This window comes from Mustela erminea, chromosome 12, assembly GCF_009829155.1.
Source record: "Mustela erminea isolate mMusErm1 chromosome 12, mMusErm1.Pri, whole genome shotgun sequence".
Lineage (NCBI taxonomy): Eukaryota > Metazoa > Chordata > Mammalia > Carnivora > Mustelidae > Mustela > Mustela erminea.
Genome location: NC_045625.1, coordinates 28,050,776 through 28,059,906, shown reverse-complemented (window position 1 = coordinate 28,059,906; position 9,131 = coordinate 28,050,776). Strand labels below are relative to the sequence as shown.

Here is a 9,131-nt window from a genome sequence, read left to right as displayed (position 1 = left end):
CAGTTTCATTCTTCTGCATGTGGTTGTTCAATAGTCCCAAGACCATTTGTTGAAGAGACTTTTTTCCATTGGACATTCTTTCCTGCTTTCTCAAAGATCAGTTGACCATAGAGTTGAGGGTCTCTTTCTGGGCTCTCTATTCTGTTCCATTGATTATGTGTCTGTTTTTGTGCCAGTGCCATACTGTCTTGATGATGACAGCTTTGTAATAGAACTTGAAGTCTGGAATTGTGATGCCACCAACTTCCACTTTCTTTTTCAACATTCCTCTGGCTATTCGGGGTCTTTTCTGGTTCCATATAAATTTTAGGATTATTTGTTCCATTTATTTGAAAAAAAAATTGATGGTATTTTGATAGGCATTGCATTAAATGTATAGATTGCTCAGGTAGCATAGACATTTTCACAATATTCATTCTTCCAATCCATAAGCATGTAATGTCTTTCTCATTTCTTTGTGTTTTTCTCATTTCCTTTCATGAGTACAGTTTTCTGAGTACAGTTCCTTTACCTCTGAGTACAGATAGTTTTCTGAGTACAGATCCTTTACCTCTTTGGTTAGATTTATTTCTAGGTATCTTACAGTTTTGGGTGCGATTATAAATGGGATTGACCACTTAATTTCTTTCTCTTCTGTCTTGTTGTTGGTGTATAGAAATGGAGCTGATTTCTGCACATTGATTTTATATCCTGACACTTTACTGAATTCCTGTATGAGTTCCAGCAGTTTTGGAGTGGAGTCTTTAGGGTTTTCCTCATAAAGTATCAGACCATCTGCAAAGAGTGAGAGTTTGACTTCTATGCTGATTCAGATGCCTTTTATTTCTTTTTGCCGTGTGATTGCTAAGACTAGGACTTCTTGTACTATGTTGAATAGCAGTGGTGATAGTGGACAGCCCTGCCAAGTTCCTGACCTTAGGAGAAAAGCTCTCAGTTTTTCCCCAGTGAGAATGATATTCACTGTGGGTTTTTCATAGTTAGCTTTTATGATATTGAGCTATGTACCCTCTATCACTATACTTTGAAGAGTTTTGATCAAGGAAGTCTGCTGTACACTGTCAAATGCTTTTTCAGCATCTATTGAAAGTATCATATGGTTCTTGTTCTTTTATTAATGTATTGTATCACATTGATTGATTTGCAGATGTTGAACCAACATTGTAGCCCAGGAATACATCCAACTTGGTCGTGGTGAATAATCCTTTTACTGTACTGTTGGATCTTATTGGCTAGTATTTTGGTGAGAATTTTTGCATCCTTGTTCAGCAGGGCTATTGGTCTTTAATTCTCCTTTTAGATGGAGTCTTTATCTGGTTTTGGGATCAAAGTAATGCTGGTCTTATTTTATAAAATATATATATAAAACTCTCTCTCTCTCTCTCTCTCTCTCTCTCTCTATATATATATATATATATGTTTTCCTTCCATTCCTATTTTTTGGAACAGTTTCAGGAGAATAGGTATTAATTCTTCTTTAAATGTTTGGTAGAATTCCCCTGGGAAGTCGTCTGGCACTGGGCTCTTGTTTGTTGTGAGATTTTTGATGACTACTTCCATCTCCTTACTGGTTTTGGGTCTGTTCAGGTTTTCTGTTTCTTTCTGGTTCAGTTTTGGTAGTTTATATGTCTCTAGGAATGCATCCATTTCTTCCAGATTGTCAAATTTGCCGGCATATAGTTGCTCATAATATGTTTTTACAATTGTTTGCATTTCCTTGGTATTGGTTGTGATCTCTCCTCTTTTTTTCATCATTTTACTTATTTGGACCCTTTCTCTTTTCTTTTTGATAACTCTGGCCAGGGGTTAATCAATCTTATTAATTCTTTCAAAGAACCAGCTCCTAGTTTTGTTGATCTGTTCTACTCTTCTTTTGGTTTCTATTTCATTGATTTCTACTCTGATCTTTATTATTTCTCTTCTCCTGATGGGTTTAGGTTTTCTTTGCTGTTCTTTTTCAGGCTCCTTTAAGTGTAGGGTTAGGTTGTGCACTTGAGACATTTCTTGTTTCTTGAGAAAGGCTTGTATGACTATATGCTTTCTCCCGGGACTGTCTTTGCTGAGTCCCAAAGATTTTGAACAGTTGTGTTTTCATTTTCATTTTTTTCCTTGAATTTTTTCAATTCTTTAATTTCCTGATTAACCCATTCATTCTTTAGTAGGATACTCTTTAGCCTCCATGTATTTGAGTTCTTTCCAAATGTCCTCTTTTGATTGAGTTCTAGCTTCAGAGTATTGAGGGAGGTGTTAAAGTCCCCTATGATTGTTATATTATTATCAATGTGTTTCTTTGATTTTGTTATTAATAGATTTATATAATTGGCTGCTCCCATGTTAGGGGCATAGATATTTAAAATTGTTAGAACTTCTAGTTGGACAGATGCTTTGAGTATGATATAGTGTCCTTCCTCATCTCTTTAAATTACAGTATTTGGCTTAAAATCTAGTTTATCTGATATAAGGATTGTCACCCCACCTTTCTTTTGATGTCCATCAGCATGGTAAATGGTTTTCCACCCCCTCACTTTAAATATGGAAGTGTCTTTGGGTCTGAAATGTGTTTCTTGTGGTGGTTTTTGTTTTTGTTTTTTTATCCAGTCTGATACTCTGTGTCTTTTTATTGGGGCATTTAGCCCATTTACATTCAAGGTAACTATTGAAAGATGAATTTAGTGCCATTGTATTGCCTGTAAGGGGACTGTTACTGTATATTGTCTCTGTTCCTTTCTAGTGTATTACTTTTAGGCACTCTCTGCTTATGGGACCCCTTTCAATATTCACTATAGGGCTGGTTTGGTGTTTGCAAATTCTTTTAGTTTTGTTTGTCCTGCAAGCTTTTTTTTTTTTTTTTTTAAGATTTTATTCATTTATTTGACAGATAGAAATTACATGTAGGCAGAGAGGCAGGCAGCGAGAGAGAGAGAGGAGGAAGCAGGCTCCCTGCTAAGCAGAGAGCACGATGAAGGACCCTGGGATCATGACCCAAGCTGAAGGCAGAGGCTTTAACCCACTGAGCCACCCAGGTGCCCCTGTCCTGGAAGCTTTTTATCTCTCCTATTTTCAATGATAACCTAACTGGATAAAGTATTCTTGGTTGCATATTTTTCCATTTAGTACTCTGAATATATCATACCATTTCTCTCTGGCCTGTCAGTTCTCTGTGGGTAGGTCTGCTGCCAATCTAATATTTCTATCATTTTATGTTACAGACTTCTTTTTTTTTTTTTTTTTTTAAGATTTTATTTATTTATTTGACAGGCAGAGATCACAAGTACGTGGAGAGGCAGGCAGAGAGAGAGGAGGAAGCAGGCTCTCTGCTGAGCAGAGAGCCCGATGCGGGGCTCGATCCCAGGACCCTGGGATCATGACCTGAGCCAAAGGCAGAGGCTTTAACCCACTGAGCCACCCAGGTGCCCCTATGTTACAGACTTCTTGTCCCAAGCTGCTTTCAGGATTTTCTCTTTGTCACTAAGACTTGTAAATTTTACTATTAGATGACAGGGTATGGAGCTATTCTTATTGATTTTGAGGGGGGTTCTCTGTACCTCCTGGATTTTGATGCTTGTTCCCTTTGCCATATTAGGGAAATTCTCTACAATAATTCTGCTCCCTTATCTCTTTCTTCTTCTTCTGGAATTCCAATTATTCTAATGTTGTTTCGTCTTATGGAATCACTTATCTCTCGAATTCTCTCCTCATTGTCCAGTAGCTGTTTGTCTCTCTTTTAGTCAGCTTCTTTATTCTCTGTCATTTGGTCTTCTATATCACTAATTCTCTCTTCTGCCTCATTTATCCCAGCAGTAAGCGCCTCCATTTTTTATTGCACCTCATTAATAGCTTTTTTTATTTCAACTTGGTTAGATTTTAGTTCTTTTATTTCTACAGAAAGGGATTTTATTTCTCCAGAAAGGGTTTCTCTAATATCTTCCATGCCTTTTTCGAGCCCAGCTAGTACCTTGAGAGTCTTCATTCTGAACTCTAGTTCTTACATATTACCAATGTCCGTATTGATTAGGTCCCTAGCCATTGGTACTGCCTTTTGTTTTTTTGTTGTGAGTTTCTCTGCCCTGTCATTTTATCCAGATAAGAATATATGAATGAGAGAATAATACTAAAAGGGTCACAAAGACCCCAGAAAGATGTATGCTAACCAAATCAGAAGAGTTCTAAAATGGGGGGGGGAAAAGAAAGGGGGATGAAAGAAAATATACATATATATATATTAATCTAATATATATATTATATATATTAGACTGGTGAATAGAACAGAGACACCCACTTGATTTTGGGTGTATTTTGGTCTCTTAGAAGAAACTACCTCCCAAAATTTTAAAGAAAGAAAAACATATATATATAAACACATTGAAGGGATGGAATATGACTGTAAAGATGAATTTTTTAAAAACATTCTAAAAAAGGAATTGAAAAGTTGGTTGGAAAAAGAAAAAAAAAAGGAGAGAATGTCTTTTTGCTGGAGACTAGAACAAAGCCATGTGTTAGATTTAGGGTATGTTTCAATCTTTAGAAGAAATTGTATCCCAAAATTTAAAAACAAAAACAAAAACAACCCTATATGTATACAAAAATAAGGTTAAATACAATGAATGGATAAAATATGACTATAGTAATGAAGGTTTAAAAAGTCATTTTAAGAAAGGTATTGTTAATAAAAACTAGTTTAAAAATGTTAAAAGAGAAAAAAGGAAAAGTTTAAAAAATAGAATAAGAAAAAAATAAAATTAAAAAATATTTAACTTTGCAAGACTAAAAGATCATGGGCAAAAGACCATGAATGCTGTGTTGCTTTCCCATAGCTCTGGAGTTCCACTGTTCTCCTTGATCCGTGAGTTTGATCTTGGCTGGATGTTCTTGCTGATCTTTTTGGAGGGGGGACTGTTGCAGTGATTCTCAAATGCCTTTGTCTGAGGTGGAATTGCACAGCCCTTGCCAGGGGCCAGGCTAAGAAATCTTCTTGGGTTTACTCTTGGGAGCTTTTGTTCCCTGAATACTTTCTGTTGAGCTCTGGAGGACAGGAATGAAAATGGTGGCCTCCCAATCTTCAGCCTGGAGGAGCCGAGAGCTTGGGGCCCCAGTCTTCAGTGTGCCCTCAGAGAAAACAGTCGATCCCTCCCTTCTCCCTGGTCTCTGGTCGCACTCTGTGCTAATCTGGCCTCTGATCAAGCATTTCTATCTCTGGCACACATTCCCGTTTGGAGTCTCCAAACCCAGCAGATTCCTCTTGTGCTGCTCCTCCCAGAGGAGGAAGGTGAGTCTCCACAGATCTGCCTCTTGTGGGGTCCCTCTTTAAAGAGCAGTACACTGACTATGCCTCAGATCACAATTTAAGTTAAGGCCGGAGCTGAGAGTTCATTCCTTGGCTCCACCTCTGTAGCCGGCTTACTAAGAACAGTGGCTCAACTGTGCCTTGGGTCATGGTTTAAGGTAACCCTCATCTGAAATCTCACTCCTTGGCTCTGTCTTTGTAGTCAGCTTCCCTGTTCCGACACCTGGGAGCTCTGGCACACTCTGACACCCCTGGTCTTTCTGTGACCCTGCAGGTCCTGAGACCACACTGTCCCTGCTATGACGCCACCCACACTTAGACTCTGGAGCAATGTCCCTCAGTGGGGCAGACTCCTAAAAGTTCTGATTTTGTGCTCTGTTTCACCACTTGCCAGGAGCTGGCCCCTGTCCCTGCAGTGTATCTTCCCATGGCTTCGGATTCACTTCTCCAAACATCCTACCATTCAGAAAATGGTCGATTTGCTGTTGCTAGAATTGCTGCTCTTTTTCTTTTCTATCTCATGTTGAGTCTTAGGTGTTCGGAATGGTTTGATACCTAGCTAGCTGAACTCCTGGGACTGATGTCATATCAGTCTGCTACTCTTCTGCCATCCTGCCTCTCACCTAATTATTCTTTTTTAATGCCCATGCTAATTCTTTTATTTCACGGTGTCTTGGATTTGGGGGTGGGGGTAGAGCACATGAAATAATTTCACTGAATCATCTTATACTTTTCTGTCTGAAATATTGAAAATGCTGTATCATACACTTTTCTTCAAGTCATGTTGATCTAATATTAGATCCCTAATCAAGCATAAGGTAGTGACATTGCATGACATAAGCCTCCCCAAAGCCCAAAATACATATTTAATTAGGGAAGAGTAAGTCTTCTGTCAAGTACAGTACTTCCACAGAGGGCTAACCCAGAAATTTGGCAAAACAGACAAGGTGTGGTCCCCAGAAGCTCAGCAAATGGTTGGCTCTGGGACAGTTGCAGAGACAAAAATCAATAAATAAAACAGGAATGGAGAACTGAACTAACTAGTAGTCTATGCCCAGGTAGGCAGAATCTGCAAAGCCTGACACTGGAAATGATAATAGCAACCCTAGTGCTTGGTGTTAGGGAATTTGGAAGGACTGTAATCCCCAGAGTGAAACTTGCAAGAGTCAAGGCAAATTCCAGTTACAAAGTAAGATGGGAGAACCAAGTAATTTACAGAACAGGAATTCAAATTAGAGATCAGAGCAAAAACTGTACCTGTGGACTAATAACACTACTGATCACAAAAAAAATAAATAAATAAATAAGAAAACAAAACACTTTCTTTGTTAACACAGACATTATTTTTTCTTTGTTAACACAGACATTATTTTATTCAATCTTCCTAAGAATGTGTAAGTGTTTGTTGTAGGCGGTTTTTGTAATGGCTTCCAATGACCCTTGTCTCATGCTCTTGTATAATCCTCTCCCTTTTGTGTGAGCTGGACCTGATGACTTGCTTTTAACAAATAGAATATGGCAAAAGAGTGGGATGTCAATTCCAAAATCAGACTCTAAAATCCTGTGACTTTTATCTTGCTTGTACTCTCTCTGGCTTTTCTGATATACTTGTTCTGAGGAAGCAAAGTGCCATGTTTTGAGCTGCCCTAGCAGAGGCTCTGTGGCAAGGAACCAGGGTGGACACTAGCCAATAGCCTCAGTCCAACAACCTTTGAGAGAATTAATCCTGTTAAGAATCATGTAAATGAGCTTGGAACATTTGAGTATTCAATTGAGACAACAGCCTCAACTCCTACTTTTTTTTTTTTTTTGCAGTCTTATGAGAGACCCTGCAGCAGAAGACTTAATTAAGCCATGCCTAGATTCCTGATCCATAGAAACTGTGAGATAAGAGAAAGGTGTGTTGCTTTAAACTGCTAAGTTTTGAGATGATTTTTTTTTTTTTAAGATTTCATTTATTTATTTGACAGAGAGAGATCACAAGTAGGCAGAGAGGCAGGCGGGGAGGGGGAGGGTGGGCGCAGTCTCCCTGCTGAGCAGAGAGCCTAATGCGGGACTAGATCCCAGGACCCTGAGATCATGACCTGAGCTGAAGGCAGCAGCTTAACCCACTGAGTCACCCAGGCACCCCTTGAGGTGATTTTTTAATATAGCAATAGATAACTAATAAATACATAAGTTTGAGAGGTTAGTGAATTCGAGCTGTTATACTCTTGTTTGTGGTTTATTATAACAAAAGGATACAGATTAAAATTGGCAATAGGAAAAGGCACATAAGAAAGGGTCCAGGAAAAATCAGATGTGGATATTTCATTTGATGATTCCCAGTAGATTTGTGTGGACAGTGCTTATTTCTCTCATCAGTGATATGTGACAGCAAGCAGAGTATTGGCAACTATGGAAGCTCAGCCCCAATCCTCGGTGTCTAGAACATTTCCTGGGGTATAGTCACATAGACATGGCTGACAGCCTGTCTGGCTGACCTTAACCTCCAGCTTCTCCGGAGGTCAAGCTAATACTGTATGACCTAACGCTTTCACTATAAATCACACTGATAGTGTAGACCACCAGATGTGGCCCAGGGACCCCAGGTAAACAAAGAAACTGCTCAGGCAGGACATTGCAAGAGCTTAGAGGTTACCTCCCAAGAGCCAGGAACAAAGACCAAACTTCTCTTTGGGCAAGGTTAGAACTTTAGAGTACAAAGTATTACCTGTAATAAATAAATTTTATATATATATATATATATATATATATATATATATATATATATATAACAGCTCGTATATATATATATATATATATATATATATTTTTTTTTTTTTTTTTTAAGATTTTGCTTATTTGAGAGAGAGAGCATACAAGTGGGAGGAGGGACAAAGAGAGAGGGAAAGTCAAGCAGACTCTGACTTAGCAGGATGCTGGACAGGGGACTCTCTCCCAGGAGCCTGAAATCCCAACCCAAGCCAAAGTCAGATGCTTGACCCACTGAGCCACCCAGGCACACCATTCTCTATATTCTTATTTTGGCTTTAAATGTGTTCTACTTTTCAGTCTGCAGACATCTGCTAATTTGCATAATTCATTGCAACTAACCCAGATTTTCACGGATGAAAGTTATTAATGGTCTTGATGGCAGTTTTCAACATTTTGCTGTCAACAATAAGTCCATTCTTTATTGTTCCGCTGTGTGATACCAGAGTCAGACCCTATAAACATTTCTCTTTTGCCAGATGGCATGATGTGGTCAATAGAGGATGCTAGAGGGACACCGCAGAGGAAAAGGCTTCTCTTTTTGATCCCGACATGCCCCCTTGTTCTTATTGTCCCATTGGTGGTCACTGGTATTTACCTCCCAGTGAGTTTTATTGACACTTCAGAGTTTAGTAGTCGGCACCCCAGTGAACTTTCTAGGGTGTTCAGTCCAATTTTGGCAGGCACCCTTCTAAGAAAATTCACTAGCACCACAGCCAGTTTCCCAGGAAATTTGGCACCAGCCTCACAGTCGGATTCCCAGTGAGTTCCATTAGTACCACAATGGACTTCCCAGCCAGGCCTGGAGCTGCCCTAATGGGCAGGGTGCCAGCAAGTTTCAGCAGTGCCCCTGAAGGTAGCTTCCTGCCTTGTCAGTGCTCCAGGAGGCAGTTTCCTGCTTGCCAGCCTCAGCCTATGGCTTCTCCACCAAACTCTCAGTTATTTAGGGGCCAGATCCACCCTCCAGTGAGATCCCGATCTCAGTCTTAATGATGGGGGTAGGCTCTTCCTTTAGTATTCTGCATCAGCCCCAGGGTAGCGTCTGCTTCCTATTTCTGCTTTTCCTGTGTTTTTTAGAATTATTGTTCACACTTAG

The 9,131-nt window shown here is 39.4% G+C and overlaps 1 long non-coding RNA gene across 1 annotated transcript; it reads right to left on the bottom strand.

Moving 5' to 3' along the window:
* Positions 1-3,317: 3,317 nt before the first annotated feature.
* LOC116571165 lies at positions 3,318-8,290 on the bottom strand. The gene is made up of 3 exons (XR_004277756.1): positions 8,267-8,290; positions 7,765-7,770; positions 3,318-3,384 (listed from the first exon to the last, which is right to left on the bottom strand). It is a non-coding gene; the product is annotated as an uncharacterized LOC116571165 (long non-coding RNA).
* Positions 8,291-9,131: the final 841 nt, after the last annotated feature.